General features: G+C 54.2%; 1 long non-coding RNA gene across 1 annotated transcript; it reads right to left on the reverse strand.

Moving 5' to 3' along the window:
• Positions 1-12,183: 12,183 nt before the first annotated feature.
• Positions 12,184-19,120, reverse strand: LOC120851982. The gene is made up of 4 exons (XR_005718449.1): positions 14,521-19,120; positions 13,424-13,563; positions 12,808-12,906; positions 12,184-12,283 (listed from the first exon to the last, which is right to left on the reverse strand). It is a non-coding gene; the product is annotated as an uncharacterized LOC120851982 (long non-coding RNA).
• Positions 19,121-21,255: the final 2,135 nt, after the last annotated feature.

Below are 21,255 nucleotides of genomic sequence, written 5' to 3' on the forward strand. Positions count from 1 at the left end.
GCACACAGTAGGCCTTTAATAACAGTACATATGGGTGTGGGGATCTGACTCAGACCTCACCTGTCTTCTCTCTCAGATAAGGAGTCTCTCTGGGACCCCTTCCAACTCGCCAGGTGAATCAAGGAACCCTTGGGTCACAGGTTGGTATGAGAGATGCCCCAGAGAGGCTCTCCCCTCTCGCAGCTCAGCCAGGCGCTGGTCCACGTGCCACACTGGCCTGGAATGCAAAGGAAGGAGGATGCGCAGTTTAGCTCAGCCCCACTATACCAAGCTCTGGGCTGAAAGCATCACTCATGTCCATCTCATTCCCACCGCTACACAGATGACACAGCAGACCCAGCAAGGGGACAAAACTTGCTAGCATAGCCAGGGTACAGCCCCATCCAGCCCCAAATGTCTCCAAGCCCAATGTCCTTGGCTCTGTCACCCCACTCACCAGGCAAGGGTCAGATGCCCACACACTTCTCCCCATAGACCTTTCTCCCACCCTGCAGCTCCAGTGGCCCCTGGAGAGGTAGTGGAGACTGCAGATGAGGTGTGCAAGTTCCCAGGGCAGCGGCTGAACTGGTGGCAGGCCCAAGAGTCCTGTGAGCAGCGGTTGGGCCACCTGGTACTGCCACCCCCAGATGGGCTCCTCACTGCGCAGCTGCCTGATCCCATCTGGGTGGGCCAAAGAGAAGCCCCTCTGCAAAGACCCCCTCAGAGGCGTGAGTTTGGGCAGGGGCCTGGAAAGTAGGGGCTGGGCGGGGAGGGAGCTTTGGTGACCTCGAGATAGCAGCCCACTGTGACAGTCTTTGTGGTTTGAGCCCAGAGGAAGTCGAGTCGCAATCTGATTCCCTTGTCCTGGACTGACAGTAGAGGGTGTACCCGTGGGTTAGGGGCACTGGAGCCCCCATTTCTTCCTTCCTGAGGGAGGGAGGCACCTGAAGCTTAAGGGGGCGGGCTTTTCAGATGTGACAATGGGCTGTCAGAGGCGGGACGGTGTGTGCAGGTGGGAAAACTGAGGCGGAGGCCTGTGTATCCCCGCAGGTGCGCGCGCCACGGCCGCACTGATGTTCAGCGAGAGATCCGCGGACCGGGCGGCTCGACTTCGGACGCCTCTGCCCGCGCTGGGGGCGCTGACAACGTGCGCGCACGTGCAGTGGGACGCCACCTCGTCCGACCCGGCAGCACTCTTCTCTCTGGCTGTGCCCACGCTGGCCAACGCGCTGCAGCTGCGAGCCTTCGCCGAGCCGGGCGGAGCCGTGCACGCTGCGCTCGTGGTGCGCGGACATCACGCGCCCTTTCGCGCTGCCTTCCAAGCGGATGGCCGCTGGCACCACGTGTGCGTCACGTGGGAGCAGCCAGGAGGGCGCTGGTCGCTGTTCGTCGACGGGCGGCGACGCGCTGGGGCGCGGGGCCTGGGCGCCGGCCACCCGCTGCCACCTGGCGGCATCCTCGTGCTGGGCCAGGACCAGGACTCTCTGGGCGGTGGCTTCTCAGCGCGCGACGCCTTCAGCGGCAACCTCACCGACTTCCACCTGTGGGCACGCGCGCTGAGCCCCGCGCAAATGCACCGGGCACGGGCCTGCGCGCCGCCCCCCGGCGGCCTGCTTTTCCGCTGGGATCTGGGCGCCCTGGACATCGCACCCTCGCTGCTGCCGCCGGTGTGGGTGCGGCTTCTCTGTCCGGGTACGGCCTGCCCCGCCTCCTGCCTGCCAGGCCCCGCCCACCTTTGGCTCCACCCACCACCTCCTGGCTTCCCTACCAGACCCAGCCCACCTCAGCCAACCGGGCCACACCCAAGTCTGGCCACGCCCTCTCCAGGCTCCCAGTACCTACCTAGTACCTAGTCATAGCAGCCTGGAGGAACTCGGGGCGGCCCCCGCCCCCAACCCCGCGGCCGCCTTGCCCCGCCCAGTGCTGGTTGCTACGCTCCTCTCTCCGGTTCCCACGTCGCCTCCTAACTCCAGGATCGCGCTTCCTGGTGCCCCCTCAGGCGTGCAGGTGCCTTCAAGGCCCAAATGGGCTGTGGGTCATGGAGACGGTGGGGAGCCAGGAGGCGGCCCTGACACCTCTCCCATCCTGGCCAGTGCCCTCAGAGGAGTGCCCTACGTGGGACCCAGCACCCCACACCGAGGGCTCTTTGCTCTGCCTGCAGCCGCTGCCCTTCCTCTGCTGCTACCGGACAGGTGCGCCGTCCGCCTCTGTTGAAGGGGACGCTGGGTATGGACCAGTGTAGGCTGAGAGGGGAGCAGCTGGCACAGCCTGGGAATTGGGAATCTTCTCAGCATCCTGGGGCCTCGGTGGAGTCTAGACCACAGATAAATGGGGCCATTCTGACCTGGGGACGAATCCCAGATTGTGGGATTCACCTCAAGCAGGTGTTTTTGCCATTCTGTACCTCAGTTTCCCCAACCAGGACACTTAAGTCTCCAGACACACCGCCATCAGTGTGCCCATCTGCAGGCGGCACAGGGTGGATGGGGCACCTCTGGGAAGGAGGTTGCCCAGGACTTAGTCTGGCATCCACTGCTTTGCAGAGAAGTACCGGCGGCTGCAGGACGCCCAGTCGTGGCCTGGCCAGGATGTTATCAGCCGAGTCAATGCCTTGGCCAACGCCATTGTGGTGAGCCCCCTCCCAGGGGCACTTTGGGTGGCCTCCGGGTCCTCATCTAGAAAGGGGACACCCACCTAATGTGTGTGCAGGAATTAAGATTGTTCATGTACCCATGCACTCAGAGCTGGGGGCTCATGAGTAGTTAGATCTGTGCCCACCAAGAAGACAGGCAGAGACCAAGCATAGGCCCTGGTGCTGGGCAGGGGTGGGGGGACGGTGGAGGCATCCCCTTATGACAGCCAGACCCACCATCAGTGGCTCCTCTGCCCCACAGCTCCTTCCTGACCCTCTCTCTGAAGCCCACGGAGACCTGTCCCCGACGGAGGCCGCCAGCTTCCTGAGAATCCTGGAGGGAGTCCTGGCAAAGGAGGCAGCTCCCCTGGGGCCAGCAGCACTGCTGGCTGTCCTGCGCTTTCTGAAAAGAGTGGCCGCCCTGGGGACGTGGGAGCCAGAACCCACACCAGGGCTCTGGGAGCAGCTGGGCCAGGCCTTCGTGTCTGTGGCCAGCCTGGTCCTGGAGGAGCCGCTGGCTGGCGTGTGGCTGTCAGTCAGTGAGGTGAGGCTGGCAGGGCTGGGTGCCACAGGGGCCTGGGCTCTGCTTCCTACCTTGTTACCTGTTTTTGTAGCCGTGGGCAAGTCAGCACCCATCTCCGAGCTCCCTTTTGCCATCCATCTGGAGAAGCTCCTCGTTTTTCTGTTTTATAAGTTGAACTTCCATAAACAACTGCTCTTGAACAACAGCTTCTGCAATTAAAAATTAAGAGCCACTAATCAACAAGGGCCTCCCATATCCAACAATCACTGACCACCTTAAGTGGGAGGTCCTCTATACTAAGTGTTCAGCCATGGAGAAGAGAAGAGACAGATGGAAATCCCGTCGTGGCAGACGTGGCTGTAGACCTGGGAATCATCAGCTCAGAGAAGGGAGAAAACACAGGGTCGTGAACATCACCTTGATTGTTCTGGGGCTTCAGAGGCAGGCATGGTCCCCTGTGACCTCAGAACAGAACCGAAACCTGGGTTTGAGGGTGGGGTAGGGATGGCACAACCCCGGAGGCTGATTCTGTGGGATGTTCACCTCTCCAGGTGGTGCTCCCCATCCTGGGGAGGGTGTAACCCCACATTTTTCTGGGGACCTGAGACACTGTGGCAGACTGGGGCAAACTGGACTCTGAACCTCAGGTTTCTTCCCTGGAAAATGGGAGTGATCATACCTGCCTTGCTTAGGCAATGGAGAGGAGTAGGTGTAAATCAGGTGACTTGCCCAGCACAGAGGGGGGCCCCAGCCATGCATGATCCCCATCCCTGCTCTGTCCTCGCCAGCACCATCCACCAACACCCCTCCCCATGGCTTTCTTTTGGAAGCTAAAACTTGAGCACCTGTTATAAGTCCAACACCAAGTCAGACCAAAGAAGCAAAAGGCATGGCTGTGCCTTCTGAGGGTGCCCATTGGCAAGCAACCTACCAGCAGGCAGAGAGCACTGTGGGGCCTTCAGTTTGAGTCAAGGACAGCGTGGCTTAGGACCGGGTTGGAGAAGCCAGAGAAGGTTCATCAGGCAGGCCTCAAATGTCAGTCTGAGGATCTAGGACTTGATCCTGGACGCCCTCAGGCGGAGCCTCTGAGGGTCCAGAGCAGGCGGGCCACCTCCCAGGTCCATGAGAACATGTTACCCCCAGCGGTCAGGGCAGGCGGCAGTGGGGTGAGGGGTGTGAGAGGGGTTGAGCTGCGGCCTCCTCCCAGGTGGTTGGCGGACCCATGGCCTTGGTGGCGAGTGTGCAGCGCCTGGCACCCCTACTGAACTCCGTGCTGACCTCCGAGCGGCCTCGAATGCACCTCCAGCACCGCCATGCTGGTGAGCCTGCCCCAACCTGTCCCACACAGCTGGGCTGCACGTGGGACCTGGGTTCAGACATCCTCCTCAGCCCTGATCACTGGGAGTTCTCTGACTCCCACAGATACTCCTTTCTGTTCCTGCCCTGGCCCATGCTGTGCCCACCATCCAGAATACTCTCTCTCGATCTCCTAGCAAACTCCTATGCATCCTTCAGAACCCTGCTCGAGCATCAGCTCTGCTAGGAAGCCTTCCCCAGTTTTAGCTCTCTCCCAACAGTCAGTTCCTCTCTCCTCTGTTACCCTGGTGTTTTGAATATATCTTTTGTTGCTTTTGTGGCAATTAATATGATTCAGCCTGAAGCTCCCTGAGTGCCAGGACTGTTTCTGAGTCATTTCTGCATCTCAGGACCAGACTCAGTGAATGTTTGCATAACAGATGAGTGGGCAAGCACTGACAGTGGAACATCAGGCAAAACTTGGGTCTTTCAGGGGCCCAGCAGTTTCTGGTGGCTCACTGATATTCAGGGTCTGCCCCCCAGTGACTCCCCTTTCTCACTCATCCTCTCCCCCTGGACTTGGAAATGTCAGATTTACCTTGGGCAAGTTGCTGCGCCACCATCCAGGAATGGTGGCCTCCTGGATGTGTGGCAGGGAGAGGGGAAGCAGACCCTGCCAGCTGGGCCAGCCCAGCATGAACACCTGCCTCCTGAGGTCCAGCCACTCAGCCCTGTTTGACCCCAGGCCTGGAGGTGAGGCGCCTACACCTGAGGGAGGCCAGTACGGAGGGCTACGTGTTCACGGTGCCCGGCGGGCATCCAGAGGGGCCTGGCCACATCCACATCCCCGCTGCTGAAGTGAGGCGGCTCCTTGGGAAAGGTGGGCAAGGGGGACAGGTGGTGGGACCCTCTGGTGTCTGGGTTAAACCTCAGCCCTCGGAGTTCCTAGCTCTGCTCTTCTGGATAAGTCACCGCAGCTTTCAGAGCTGTCTCCTCATCTGTAAGATTAGTACTCGCCTCATTGGGTTCTTAGGAGCTTAAACACCTACCCCATAGTAGATGTTCACTTAATCTCCTCCCCTCAAACCGCAAGCAGTTTCCCTGGATGCCACCTGGGGTGGAGGATTAGGATAAGGGGCAAAGGGCTGTGGAGCTGCCAGCTTAAGCACGTCAACTATAGCTGGTTGAAATTCTGGTTCTGCCCACTTCTTAACTGTGTGATCTCTGGGAGGTCATTTAACCTCTATGAGCCTCGGTTTCCCTGTTTGTAAAGTGGGCAGAGCTTTTCCCTCGGGACCAGCCTGTGGTGTCTGCTCAGCCACTGGGTGGGTCTCAGGCCTCCTTCTGTTCATCCAGGCCGCTCTGGAGTCACCATGGCCCACAGCTGGTTCAGCTCGAGTGTCTTCCAGCACACACTGGGGGCCCCTGGCCAGGAGCCGTGGGCCCCTGACAGTCCTGAAGAAACAAGCAGAATGCAGAGGTGGGTCCCCCCTGGTAGGCTGCTGAGGGCCTGGATCTCCTTCCCAGGGAAGGCCAGGCCTCTGTCCCCCTCCCAGAACCCACCCCCATTCTGGTGGGCAAATCTGCCTTTGGCAGCCCAGGGCCAAACCTGCTCACCCCCAACACACACAGATTTCTGGGCCTGGCAAAGATGTGCTGGTGGGAACATGGCTCAACTCCTGCCTGGGATCCCGACTCCAGTGTTGAGTCTCAGGGAGGTAATAGAAAATGAAAATGTTAGTCGCTCAGTACTATTTTGACTCCGCGACCCTGTGGACTGTAGCCCATCAGGCTCTGTCCATGGAAGTTTCCAGGCAAGAATATTGGAGTGGGTTGCCATTTCCTCCTCCAGGGGATCTTCCTGACCCAGGGTTCAAACCCGGGCGGGTCTCCTGCATCACGGGCAGATTCTTTACCATCTGAGCCACCAGGGCAGCCAAATTGCCAGCAAGAATGGAACCCAGGTGCCCTAATTCCCCACACAGGGCTTTTGCTAATGTTTCTTTGGACTTAGGGGTATCATCTTTGATGACCTCAGCCACATGTGACCTCTCCCCCACAGACACCTGGTGCCCTTAAAAGCTCCCTTTCTCCTCACAGATTCCTAAGCACCCAGGTGGGGTCAGCCATCATCTCCTCTGAAGTGTGGGATGAAGCTGGGGAGGCAAACACAGCTGTGACCTTTCACCTGCAACACCAGGCCCAGGTACTGTGTGGTGCTTCTGGGAAACAGCCACCTGGGACAGTTATCCTGGTTTGGTGCCCCTCCCCCACCCCACCCCGCTCGCCCACACACAAACATCCCAATATTTGTTCACTGGAGAACCAAGGTCTAAAACTGTTCAAGAAAAATACACATCCACAAGCCATCCCATTGTCTTTGAGAGGGGGGGAAGGAAAGTAATGCATTGCATGCTTACTTTATGGCAGATGCCTTAAATAAGCAGCATTCGTTTAATCTTCCAACTGTCCATTCCACAAACGAGCTTAGGGAAGCTGGTGTGCCTGGTGCAGAGCTGGGATTTTGTTATAGTGTTTAAGTGGCAGAGCTGGGATTTTGTTATAGTTCTTCATGACTGAAAAACTGGTGGTTCTCATCAGATCACACAAGGAGATGTGAGGGGGGCACAGGTTCCATCCTGAGTTGGCAAGCTAAGATCCTGCGTGCCATGCAGTGTGCCCCCTTCCCCAACAAAAAAGCCTTGTAGAGCTACACAATAAAATATCAGCTGAGGTTATGTAAGGAATGGGGTATTTTGCTATAAACTGACATGGAAATATCAGCAGGACATGTCATTCAATTCATTACATGTAAAACACAAATTCCTTCTTGCTTCTGAAACTTTAGAGCATTTCAGAGATAGTTAGAGTCTGCTTTCCGCAAAACCACCAATCCTGGACACATGTACCCGCACACTCACACAGACACACAGACACAGACACACACACACACACACAAATACACTCATACACTACACCTTATGTCTTTTGTATATCATCTCAAGACTTCTTAAAAAATCAATCTGATTAAAGTATATAAATCTACATATACTAAACCATTCATTTTAAGTGCACAACGTGATCAGTTTTGACCAGTGAATATACTCATGTACTACTGCCCCAAGTCAAGATACCTAACTTGTCCACCTTTCCCAAAGGCTTCTTCAAGCTCCTTCCCCGTCAGCCTTCCCCGCTCTGACTTTCCTAAAGTGTCTGTCTGTCTTTCCTAAAGTGTCATATAAAAGGAACCAAATAATGTGTACTGTAGTCTGGCTTTTTCTGCTCAAATGTTGGTTTGGAGTATCATCTATGTTGTCGCCTGTTGTTCATTATAATGATTTTGTACTGATATCTCATTGTGGTTCTAAGTTGCAATTCCTTGAAGATCAATGATTTTGAGCATCATTTCATACATTTATCAGGCATTCATATATCTTCCTCTGTTAAATATAAGTTCAAATCTTTTCCCCAGTTTTCATTCATTTTTTTAATTAAAATTTTTTTTGAGATGTCACTGGGCTTTTTAAAAAATAGGAAATATTCTTTTTTTTTCCCCAAAAATGTTTACATTAGCCTGCTATTTGCTTTTCTGATTACTGACATTTCTCCATGCAAACCACATAGATCCTCTCTCTTTTAATTTTATTGTTGTACTCCCTTCACCCTTTTCTCCCTGCCCCTGCTCCACCTGCACTGGCAACCAATCTGTTCTCTGTATTTTATGATCCTGACTTTCTTTGTATAGAGTCCCCATATAAGTGAGATCATAGGTATTTGTCTTTCTCTGTCTGACTTATTTCACTTAATATAATGGCCTCAAGATCCATCATACTGTTGCAAATGGCAAGATTTCATTCTTTTTATGGCTGAATAATATTCTGTTTTATATATGTGTGCATGCAGGTAAGACCTAAATCAAATCCCTTATGATTATACAGTGGCAGTGACAAATAGATTCAAGGGATTAGATCTGATAGACAGAGTGCCTGAAGAATTATGGGCGGAGGTTCATGACATTCTACAGGAGGCAGTGATCAAGACCATCCCCAAGAAAAAGAAATGCAAAAAAGGCAAAGAAGAAGCAAGAGGGTTCCAGAAAAACATCTACTTCTGCTTAATTGACTACACCAAAGCCTTTGACTGTGTGGATCACAACAAACTGTGGAAAATTCTGAATGAGGTGGGAGTACCAGACCACCTGACCTGCCTCCTGAGAAATCTGTATGCAGGTCAAGAAGCAACAGTTAGAATTGGACATGAAACAACAGACTGGTTCTAAATCAGGAAAGGAGTACATCAAGGCTATATACTGTCACTCTGCTTATTTAACTTATATGCAGAGTACATCAAGAGAAAAGCTGGGCTGGATGAAGCACAAGCTGGAATCAAGATTGCTGGGAGAAATATCAATAACCTCAGATATGTAGATGACACCACCCTTATGGCAGAAAGTGAAGAAGAACTAAAGAGCCTCTTGATGAAAGTGAAAGAGGAGAGTGAAAAAGTTGGCTTAAAACTCAACATTCAGAAAACTAAGATCATGGCATCTGGTCCCATCACTTCATGGCAAATAGATGGGGAAACAGTGAAAACAGTGACAGACTTTATTTTGGGGGGCTCCAAAATCACTGCAGATGGTGACTGCAGCCATGAAATAAAAGACGCTTACTCCTTGGAAGAAAAGTTATAACCAATCTAGACAGCATATTAAAAAGCAGAGACATTATTTTGCCAACAAAGGTCCGTCTAGTCAAAGCTTTGGTTTTTCCAGTAGTCATGTAAGGATGTGAGATTTGGCCTATAAAGAAACCTGAGCACTGAGGAATTGATGCTTTTGAACTGTGGTGTTGGAGAAGACTCTTGAGAGTCCCTTGGACTGCAAAGAGATCCAACCAGTCCATCCTAAAGGAAATCAGTCCTGAATATTCATTGAAAGGACTGATGCTGAAGCTGAAACTCCAATACTTTGGCTACCTGATATGAAGAGCTGACTCATTTGAAAAGACCCTGGTGCTGGGAAAGATTGAAGGCGGGAAAGAAGGAGACAAGAGGATGAGATGGCTGTTGAATGGCATCACCGACTTGGTGGACGTGAGTTTGAGTCAGCTTCAGGAGTTGGTGACGGACAGGGAAGCCTGGCATACTGCACTCCATGGGGTCGCAAAGAGTTGGACACAACTAAGCGACTGAACTGAACTGAATATTCTGTTTTATATGTATATGCATGCGTGCATGCTAAGTCGCTTTAGTCGTACCCAACTCTGTGTGACCCTATAGACTGTAGCATGCCAGGCTCCTCTGTCTATGGGGATTCTCTAGGCAAGAATACTGGAGTGGGTTGCCATGCCCTCCTCCAGGGGATCTTCCCAATCCAGAGATCAAACCCAGGCCTCCCGCATTACAGGCAGATTCTTTATCAGCTGCTTTCAGGGAAGCCGATCTCTCTCTCTCTCTCTATGTATATATACACACACACACCCCACAGTTTCTTTATTCATTCATTCATCAATGGACACAGGTTGTTTCCATATCTTTGCTCTAGAAAATAATGCTGCAGTGAACATGGAGATGCATATGTTAATATATTTTCTTTTTAAAAAACTTTTATTTTGTATTGAGGTGTAGCTGATTAACAATGTTGTGATAGTTTCAGGAGAACAGCAAAGGGGCTCAGCCATACATATACATGTATCCATCCTCTCCCAAACTCCCCTCCCATCCAGGCTGCCACATAACATTGAGCAGAGTTTCATGTGCTGTACAGCAGGTCTCTGTTGCTTACCCACCCTAAATATAGCAGAGTCATATATCATTTCTGAGTTACGATTTTCCTTTTCTTTGGATATATATAGGAGTGGAATTGCTGGATCACAAGGCAGTTTTATTTTTAATTTTTAGAGGAACCACTATCCTGCTTTCATAGTGGCTGCACCAATTTACATTCTCACCAACAGTGTAGGAGGGTTCCCTTTTCTCCATTTCCTTGGCAACACATGTTATTTCTTGTGTTTTGGGTAATAGCCGTCTTAACAGGTGTGAGGAGCTATCTCACTGTAGTTTTGCATTTTCCTTATGATTAATGATGTTGAGCATCTTTTCATGTACTCATTGTCAGTCTGATGTCTTCTGCCTGTGTTTAACGGGATAGTTTAGGCTTTTAAACATTTTTGCTATGACAAGGAACTTACCACCTATGTTTTTTCTCTAGTAGTTTTATGGGTTCATGTCTTAAATTCAAGTCTAGTTCAGTGTTGAGTCAATTTTTGTGTATGGTATAAGACAGTAGTCAAGTTTTATTCTTTTGCCTGAAGTGAAGTGAAAGTCGCTCAGTCGTGTCCGACTCTTTGTAACCCCATGGACTATACAGTCCATGGAATTCTCCAGGGCAGAATACTGGAGTGGGTAGCCTTTCCCTGCTCCGAGGTATCTTCTCAACCCAGGAGTCGAACACAGGTCTCCCACATTGCGGGCAGATTCTTTACCAGCTGACCCACAAGGGAAGCCCAAAATACTGAAATGGGCAGTATTCTTTTGCCTATGGCTGGCCAGTTTTCCCAGCATCATTTATTGAAGAGACTGTTCTTTCCCCATTATATATCCATGCCTCCTTTGTCATAAACTAATTGACACAGAGGTTTATTTCTGAGCTCTCTCTTCTGTTCCATTGATCTATGTGTCTGTTTTTATGCCAATCTCATAATTTCTATATCTTTGTAATATTGTTTGAAATCAGTGAGCATGATGCCTCCAGCTTTGTTGTTCAATTTTTAAATTATTTGTATTACTATTGAATTGTAAGAATTCTTTATGTATTTTGGATATAAGTATTTTGTGAGCTATATGTTTTGTACATAATATCTCCTAGTCTGTGGGTTGCTTTTCTTAACAGTGTTTTTGAAAAATAAGTTTTAAATATGATGAAGTCCAGTTTATCAATTTTTCTTTTGCATGGCTTATGCTTTTTGCATCATGTCTAGGAAAACTTGCTTATCCCAAGGTCACAAAAATATTCTCCAAGGAGTTTATCACTTTAGCCTTTACATTTATAGCTTCATTTCAATTCATTTATAGATATTATGTTAGGTAGGGGTTGAACTTGATATTTTCCCATATAGACATATTTTGCCATATCCCATTCCAACACCATTTGTTGAAAAGATTATTCTTTCTCCCTTGAATTATCCTGTCACCTTCTTGAAAATCAATTGTTCATATACGTGTAAGTCTATTCTGGGCTCTCTATTCTATTCCCTAGACCTATACACTAATCCTATATGTCCTGATTAATGTATCTGTATGGTAAGCCTTGAAATCAGTTAATGTAAGTCCTCCAACTTTGTACTTCCTTTTCAAAACTGCTTTGGCTGGCCTAGGGTCTTCACATTGCTGTATACCTTTTAAAATCAGGGGGCTTCCCTGGCAATGGTTAAGAATCCGCACTTCCACCGCAGAGGGCAGAAGTGATCTCTGGTCAGGGAAGTAAGGTCCTGCATGCCATGTGGCATAGCCAAAAAAACTTTTTAGAATCAGCTTGTAAATGTCTATGGACAAACCTGCTGGGATTTTGATTGGGATTGCACTGAATCTCCCAAATTGAAATAAGATGGTGAAAGAGCATCTTAACAATGAGTCTTCCAATCCTTGATCAAGGTGTATCGCTGAGTTTATTTAGATTTTCTTGCATTTTTCTCAGAAGTGATGTCTAGTTGTCAGTGTACAGGTCTTGAAGGTCTTTTGTTAGATATATTTAGACATACTTCTAGGTTGTATGGGCTTCCCAGGTGACTCAGTGGTAAAGTATCCGCCAGCAAATGCATGAGACATAGGTTCCATGCCTGGGTGAGGAATATCCCCTGGAGGAGGAAATGGCAACCCACTCTAGTATTCTTACCTGGAGAATCCCATGGACAGAGAAGCCTGGCAGCCTACAGTCCACGGGGTCGCAAAGAGTAGGATGTGACTTACATACTGAGCATGCATGCACCGCTAAGTGGTAGAGAGTTTCTGATGTTTTTGTAAATGGTATTGTTTTCTTAATTCTGCTTTAAATTGTTCATTATAAGTTTCTAGTAATGCAGTTGATTTCTATATAAAAATACTGTATCCTGCAGCTTTGCTAAACTCACAATACTTCCGGAGACTCTCTTACAGAATCCCCAAAGGATGGACATTTAGTTCATGCCTAGGATTTTGATATTAACCATAATGCCAGCCTGCAAGTCTACTCACTTCACCTTCTTTGTGCCTTCCCACTGGCATTTTTCTCCAACCCCTGCACCCATGATTTATGCTGGGCAACCCCCAGCCCCTCAAACACAGGAGGTCACGTCTCCCTGCGTCCACTGATCTCTCTCCTTGCCCACGTGTGCTCACATACCTGCCCTGTCCTTGTTGGCTGCCCTTAGGCCTTCCCTCTGAAGCTGGTGGACCCTGTCTGTGCTTTCTGGAACTTCAGTATCAGGTGAGTTTCCAAGTTCTTTAAATAAGGCATTAAAAAAATAAAAAAGACGTCCCTCCCACTTGAGGATGAGGCAGGACTCAAGCAGGTTTTTAGCCTCCATTCATCAACTTCATTGCAGGGGTGGTTCCAGGCCCCACTCAGCTGGGGATAAACTGGGGCCGGAGAACCTGTTACTCAGGAGGTAGTGAGCTCCCTGTCATAGGAGCTATGTAAGCCTACTCTATGGGCTTAGAGTAGGGAGAGACTCATCTGTGGAATGGGTGTTAGAGTTGATGATATATTCAAAACCAGGGAATGAAGGTTAGTCACTGTTGCTTAGTAATTAATGCAGTTAATACTGATCACTGGTTTCAGCTTATCCTCCCATTTCACAGATGGGAAACAGAGACCCAGGGAGGAGCAGTGACTTGCCCAAGGTTATATAACTGGATAGAGGCAGGGCACTGAGAGAGCCCAGGGTTTGTGGAATGGCTTCCCCCTGCCCCCACCCCCATGTGCAGCCCATCTCAAGAGCCCTCTGTCCCCTACTCACCCCAAGCCCAGACTCAGGGGGCTCCTGGGCCACCACTGGCTGCTCCGTGACTGCCATGTACCAGGGCTCGACCGCCTGCTTCTGCAACCACAGCACCAACTTTGCCGTCCTGTTGCAGGTGTATGACGTCCAGGTGAGTGCTGGGAGGGGGGAAGGGGAAGGTGATGTCAGGACCGAGTTTTAAAGGATAAACAATAGTTGAATAGAAAGGCATGCCAAGCAGAGGGCCACCTGAGCAAAGGCAGAGTCAAAGTTACTCAGTTGGGTCCCACTCTTTGCAACCCCTGGACTACACAGTCCATGGAATTTTCCAGGCCAGAATACTGGAGTGGGTAGCCTTTGCCTCCTCCAGGGGATCTTCTCAACCCAGGGATCGAACCCAGGTCTCCTGCATTGCAGGTGGATTCTTTACCAGCTGAGCCACCAGGGAGTTACAAGGAGGCTAGAAATGGCGGAACGGTTATGTTCTAGAACTTCGATGAGTCTAGGGCTTTCAGTGCAATGTCTCTGGTAGGGGGTGGTGGTAGGCAAGGTGGGCCTGGGTCAGATCACACAGACCTGGAATGCCAGGCTCATATGCTTGGATGGTGGTCCTGTTGCAGAGGATGTGTGGAAGGGGGTGAAGCATGTTTGCACGAGGGAGCCTGGGGTGCCAGGAGTGAGGCTGGGGTGGTGACAGAGGGGAAAGGAGAAGGGAGGGACCTAGGAGAGGGGCCTAGGAGAAGGGAGGGACCCTGGACCAGGGAGCAGTGGGGAGACCAGGAGACTGGGCTGAGGGAGAAGGGGTCCAGGGCTACTAGAAGGTGAGGGACTCAGTTCTGTGGAGGCTCAGGTAAGCAATAGATTTGGGGGACCACAGGTCTGGGGTCCGTGGGGCCTGTGACCTAGTGCTCGGGGCAGGAGGGTCTCAGCTGGAAACAAGAGCTGGTAGGTAAAGCCGTGGCTGAGATGCAGTTGGACTTGAAGGAGCTTCGACCACGGCAGGCCTCTGATAGGTCCCAGCATTTACAGACTAGGGGTGGGGGAAGCCAGATTCCAGGAGGAAGCCAAGCGAGGTGGGCTGGCTGGAGCCAGAAAGGGACTCAGTGGTCACTCACCAAGAGGTTGAGTGAGGTGGGCCTGAGCCCAGGAATGCTGGGGTCATTTGGCGTGTTGGGGAGCACACTAGAAAAACATGCCATCTGATGCAGTTTTCCTGTAAAAACAAAGCGTGGACCTTTGACACATTGTAAGTAATTTGTGCCAGCTCTGCACTCCCGCTCCGCAGGTGGTCGTCACATGCCGTCTCCTCCCCAAGGGTGTGTCGGCCACTTCCCATCCAGTGCTGAGAAATCGGTGAAAGCCGGCCCCTGCCCCCCACCCCCGTTTAGGGAGAGCCAGCAGAGGACAGGCAAATGCTCATTATTAAGTGCCCGCTGTGTGCAGGCCTGCGGGTTGGGGGTGGGTATGGGGCGGTGGGCGTTGCTCTGGAAGTGGCCGGCGGGGTGGGTGAGGCCTGGTCCGGTCAGCACAGGGTAGTGGCGGGCTCCTGCCTCCGAGGTCTCTGTCCCTCCTCAGAGAGGCCCTGAGGAGGAGTCGCTGCTGAGGACGCTCTCGTTTGTGGGCTGTGGCGTGTCCTTCTGTACCCTCTCCACCACCTTCCTGCTCTTTCTGGCGGCTGGGTAAGGCGAGCTCACTACCTGCTGTGGCACCCTGGGCCCAATCCGCCCCTTGCCAGCCAGCCTCCACATCCCTCCTTAGGAGAGAATCCACCCTTGGTCCAGGTAGACCCCGCTCCAGGGCCCTCCCCTGGGGCTGTGGACCCCTGCGGAGCCGCCCTCTCTGCCTTCATCAGCCAGCTCACCTGGATGCGGGTGGGGCTGGGGCTGATGGGGGTGGGGGTTGGTGGTGGTGTCCCCGTTACCACCTCTCCTGTCTGTCCAGGGTCCCCAAGTCAGAGCGGGCCACGGTCCACAAGAACCTCACCTTCTCCCTGGCCTCCGCCGAGGGCTTCCTCATGGCCAGCGAGTGGGCAAAGGCCAACAAGGTGGGCAACCAGCAAGGAGGGGCTTATGAACTCAGGGATGGCTGGGAAAACACCTCCAGCCTTTTCTGGGTTGGCCCCCCCCCCCCCCCCCCCCCCCCCCCCCCCCGCCCCATGTCTGCACCCGGCTCCCTTTCCAGGGAGGAGTAAGGCCTAGAGAGGAAAAACCGAATGTTGGAGCTGGGCCCGGGGCGCTGCCCAGGGACCTCACCCATGCAAACTGCTTTGGGTTGGCAATGCCAGGCGTGGACAGGGGACCCAGGGCAGACCACACCCATAACTGGCCTCTGTGGGGATCGCCCACCCTCCCGTCCAGGTGGCCTGCGTGGCCGTCACAGCTGTGATGCACCTTCTCTTTCTGGTCGCCTTCTTCTGGATGTTGGTGGAGGGGCTGCTGCTGTGGAACAAGGTGGTGGCCGTCAGCATGCGCCCCGGCCCTCGGATGCCGCTCTACTACGCCACGGGCTGGGGTGAGGTCCCTCTGCCCCACACTCTTGTTCTGTTCCCCTCAACCCTGCCTTGCATGGTCTCTGTTATGTCCAACACCCACCACCCCATGCCCACCACCATCCCACACTCACCTTCTTCACCAGCACCCAGCCCCACCCGGCACCCAGCACCTGTATCTTGACACAAACTCAGCTCCATCAACCTCCAACTCTACCCAACTCCAGTTCTTAATCGTCCTCCACTTCAACCACCTCCTGGCCTCCAGCACCACCTCCCTAATCTGGGAGCAGCTAAGCCCATGCCAGTCACCAGCCTCCAACTCTGCTGATTCTCAGCCCTAAGGCCTCGACTCTGTCTCAGCTCTTCCACTTCCCAACCGCTTAGGGCTCCAGTGCCACCCACAAGTATCAAGCCCACGCAACCTCACTCCTGGATCACCCAGTGCCGCCAGTACACCCGCTACTGTGGGACGGCTGGGGGCTGCAGCTCGGGACGGGGGCTGGCTCCCAGGGAGGACGAAATGGGTGGTGCAGTCCTGATGTCACATCTTATTTCCCTAGGTGTGCCTGTGGCCGTCGTGGCCATCACCCTGGCCATGTCCCCGCATGACTACGTGGCCACTGGGCACTGCTGGCTCAACGTGCACACAGACGCCATCTGGGCCTTTGTGGGGCCCGTGCTCTTCGTGCTGACCGTGAGCAGAGAGGACCGGGGGTTCTGCTGGGGAGGGACAGGTCGGGGGAGAGGGAGCCCCTTCTGCGCTCTGACACCAGATCTCCAGGCCAACACCTGCATCCTGGTCCGTGTGGTGATTGTCACCGTGTCCAGTGCCCGCCGCCGCGCCCGCATGCTGAGCCCGCAGCCCTGCATGCAGCAGCAGCTCAGGATCCAGATGTGGTGAGACCCCAGCCTGGGGGAGTCAGAAAGAGGCGGGGGAGCCAGGTGTGAGCGCGTGTGAGCCCAGGGTGGGCGTGTGTGTGGCCACATGTGCTCCTGAGTGCAAGGCTATAGATGGGTGTGTGTGTGCAACATGTCCGTGCTGTGTGCACACACGTGCTCATGAGTATGGATGGTAATGGAGCCTGTGTGTGTATGAGGGGCGGTGTAGACACCAGCCACTCTCCTGGGGACTCAGCATCTACAGAAGGCACTGCCTCTGGTGGAGACAGGTGGAGGCGACCCCTAAATGAGGCAGGCTCTAGAAGTTCAGGTTCAGAGTGAGAGTCTAGGTCTCCAGCCCCGCTGGAACCCCATCACTCTATGGGACCATATCCTGCTGGAGGGGCCTCCTCCCCACACCCCAGGCCTTCCTCTTTGCCACTCTACCTTCTGCCAAGCGAAGGGCAACTCAAGCCAGTGGGGCCTTGAGAAGCATGGTCACCCCCCGGGGGGCCTTGAGGAGGGGGAAGAGGATCTGCCAAGGGGCAGATCCATGCCCCTGGACCCACTGCCCAGGCCTCAGTCCTCCCCCTGGACAGCTGCCACTGCCTTCCCTTGAGCCAGGCTTGGGATGAGCCAGGCTTGGAACTGGGATCCCACCTTCCTAGCTCCACCACCCCTACTCCCTACCACTCTGGGTGTCTGAGCTTTCCAGCTACACCCAAGTCCTGAGCCACGGTCCCTGGTCTGCAGCTCCGGCCCCTCTCCAGATGCTTGCCAGGGAATGCCCTCCCCAGAACCCTGTGGGGACCCCCCCTGGCCCCTGGCCTCCCCCAGCCCAGCCTCTGTCCTGCAGGGCCACGGTGAAGCCGGTGTTGGTCCTGCTGCCCGTCCTGGGCCTGACCTGGCTGGTAGGCGTGCTGGTGCACCTCAGCCCGGCCTGGGCCTATGCCGCTGTGGGCCTCAATTCCCTGCAGGTACCTCCGGGCCTTGGGCCACACACAAGCTCCGCGGGCATGGCGGGCTGGCCAGGGGGCTGGGGAGGGAGTGTCCTCTCTCTCGTGGTTGTCACCAAGGCAGTGGAGACACTGCTGGGGGGAGGACGGGCGAGAGGCGACTGGGTCAAACCTCCAAGCAAACAGCAGAACCTCAGGGAGGATTTTGTGGCCTGTTAGACAGTTGAGGAAGCTGAGGCCCAGGAGGGGCCTCAAGGGCGCAGAAGTCCCAGCCTCCAGGCTGTGCTCAAGCCACTTCAGGCCTTGGCAGGAAGCTGAGGAGGGGGGAGGAGGGGGCCTCTCCCCTTGGGGTCTGCGGGTGGCCTATGTGGGGCAGCAGGAGCTACTCCATCGGTGAAAACAGCAGTTTAGAAAAGGTGTTGCTTGGAAGGCATGACCCACGTAAAGGAAGCAGTGCCATGGGGCTGCATAAACCCCACTGTGGGCCCTTCCGGTCACGTGTCCTGGAGCCACGGAAGTGGCTCAGACCAGGCACCTGTCCTCAGGAGTTTGCAGACCTATGGGAACTCGGGCATGGACACAAGCAGCCACCACCCAGGGGACTGAGTAAGCGCTGGGAGGGAGGTCAGTCCAAGGAGAGCCCACCCTGCCCCTCGGCCACCCTCATGCCTCCAGCACCTCTTCCTGTGGTCCATGCCAAGTGCTCCAGGGTCCTGGTCCATGCTATCGTCTCCCCCTGGGCCTTGGGGACTCGCCGCCCTCTGCCGACAGGCGTGGGACTGGAGAAAGGAAAAACAGAGGTGGTGGGGGGAGCAGCAGACAGCTCGGGAAGGACGGCGGGCGCGCCCGGAGTGGGGCTGGGAGAGTGAAGAAAACCTGGGGTTCCCATGCTCTTCGCAAAAAAGCATGGCTCCCACAGACGTGGCGGGGCTGAGCAGCTGGGGACACAGACAGACACAGAGAAGCCCTTCTGCCAAGCCCTGCACTCCCAGAGCTCCACGGGCTGGAATCCCAGCTCGGCCCACTTAACAGAGAGACCCTGCCCAGGTCTCTCCACCCTGCCTCAGAGTGGGGAGGGCAGCAGCTTCCTGTTGCTATGGCAACCACTCCAGCTCCATCCCTGTCCGTGGCCCTCAGGCGGGCGGGCGGACCTGCAGCCACAGGGCCAGAGCCGCCCTCACAGCCCTCTCCGCCTCCGTCTCAGGGCAGGTCCCTTCCTCTCTCGGTGTCTCATTACTTCGTCTCTGAGTTTGCCCTGAGATTCCTTCTCTGTCTCGCGGGCTCTGTCTCTGCCGCAGTCTCCTCTCCCTGTCCCCTTCTCTGGTGTGAGTCTTACCTGGCTCTTCCTGGAACTCTCTCTACATCTACCCTTCTGTTGTGCTCTGACCCCGTCTCTTGTCCCCTTCCCCTGCCTCTCCCTCTCTCTGAGTGTCACCCCTCTTGCCCCCCACCCCCAGCCAGCCTCAGACCTTCAGGTCTGGTGAAAGGAGAGGAGAAAGGCTGTCTCATGAGGGGTCAGAAGGCATGAGACCTGAGCCCGCTCTGATGTTCCCATGACTATCTCAGGGCAGCTCCCAAGTCGGCTCAGAGCCACATTCTCTGAGTCCTTCCTAGATGCTTCCCTCTCCAGACCTGGCCTTTCCCTCTCCTCTCTCTTCCGTCATACCTGCTGTTTCTCCATGTCGTACTCTCCCTGCTCAACCTCCAGCCTCATCGCATAAACTGGGGCATAAACTGGGCAGGACCTGCCCTAGGTGACCAGGGAGCAGGGATGGGGCTGGAGGGATTGAGATCTGCCCGCACTCAGTTATTTGCTCTTGGGGGTGACTTGTTTCTGTCTGGCCTCTCTGCCAGGTTTTGTGCTAGAAGAGCAGAGCCTCAGTCCTGTGACAGGTTGGAGCTCACACCTTCCCTGCCAGAGGGTCTTGTTGGGAGGCCTAGACAAGTGGAGACAGGCCTCAGTTTCTACATCTGTATAACGGGAATCATAATCTCCACCTCATGAGATCACTGTTGGGTTCCATTGAGATGATATTTGCAAAGGGCAAAGCATAACCTGGTGCAAGATGGTTTCATTCGGCCACTCAGCATGTTCTTCCCCAGCGCCTCCCTTGTGCCCGAGCTGGGCTGCATGCTGAGGCCGTGGTGGGGCACAGGATCAAAGAAACCACCCTTGGGGGTCTCAGCCTGGGGGCGCAGACAGACACCAAAGCCACACAACTGCAGTGTGGCGCGACTGAGACTGAGGGGCACAAGGGGCAGTCGGGGTCGTATGGGGAGGCAGGGTGGGCATTCCCTGGAGGCAGTGGTGCTCAGCGAATGCCTGAATGCTGCATGGAGAGAGGGGAATAAAGTTTTAAGTTAGGGGAGCACAGTGGAATCAGATGGAGGGAGACATGGGGTCGGGGGAGCTGATGAGAAATGGGGCAGGAGGGAACACAGGGGCCAGACCATGCAGGGTCCCCAGAGCTGGTGTGAGGAGCTCAGACCTCCACCCAGGCCTTGGAGGATGTTAGGTTGCTGGTGTGGTTGGATTGGAGTGAATGTTTGAGTGTGAGGAGTGGCGCTGGTGGTAAAGAACCTGTCTGCCGATGCAGGAGACACAGGTTCGACCCCTGGGTTGGGAAGATTCCCTAGAGGAAGGCACAGCAACCCACTCTAGTATTCTTGCCTGGAGAATCCCGTGGAAAGAGGAGCCTGGTGGGCTACAGTCCATGAGCTCGCAAAGCAACTTAGCACAAGGACTGACTCAAAGCCCTACCTGTTAAGCGGGCAGGGCTTACTTGTAGAGGGCTCTCCCTGCGGAGAGCTGCAGGGAGAGCACCGGCTGGGTGTGTGGGGCTGGGAGGCCCCATGGTCTGGCTTAGGGGCAGTGTTGGGGCTGGTAGCGACCCAGTTGGTGCCTGGGAGCTGTGGAGAGTAGTAGGGCTTTGGGGCTCCAGCTCTCAGCCCTGGGAAGCTAGAGGGCCTCAAGGAACCCCACATCCCCTCACCTGTGTCCCTTTGTCTGAGCCTCAGGGGAGGAACTGTTGCCTTTTGCATCGTCCAGGTGGAAAGTGAGGGAGTCTTAAGCTCCACCAGCCACCTGCGGGTGGAGGCCCACACTTAGGCCTGTCCCCACCCCTGGCCCCAGGACCCTCTCCATCAAATGGGGAGAATGAACCTCCCTCCAACCCCTGCCATGGAGCTGCTGGGAGGGTCAAGCACGCTGACCCTGCTTGGTGAGGGGCCAGGGCTTTGTAGTCCTCGAGTGTGTGGGGAGGAGCCGGCTGTGACTCAGCCTTCACACACAGCAGGAGGCAAGTCCTGGCCACAGCCCGACTTCCCAGATGAAGAAACAGGCTCAGAGAGGCATTCAGCTAGAGGAAAGCTGAGCGCTGAAGAATTGATGCTTTTAAACTGTGGTGTTGGAGAAGACTCTTGAGAGTCCCTTGGACTGCAAGGAGATCCAACCAGTCCATCCTAGAGGAAATCAGTCCTGGGTGTTCATTGGAAGGATTGATGTTGAAGCTGAAACTCCAGTA

Source organism: Oryx dammah, unplaced genomic scaffold (assembly GCF_014754425.2).
Source record: "Oryx dammah isolate SB20612 unplaced genomic scaffold, SCBI_Odam_1.1 HiC_scaffold_25, whole genome shotgun sequence".
NCBI lineage: Eukaryota > Metazoa > Chordata > Mammalia > Artiodactyla > Bovidae > Oryx > Oryx dammah.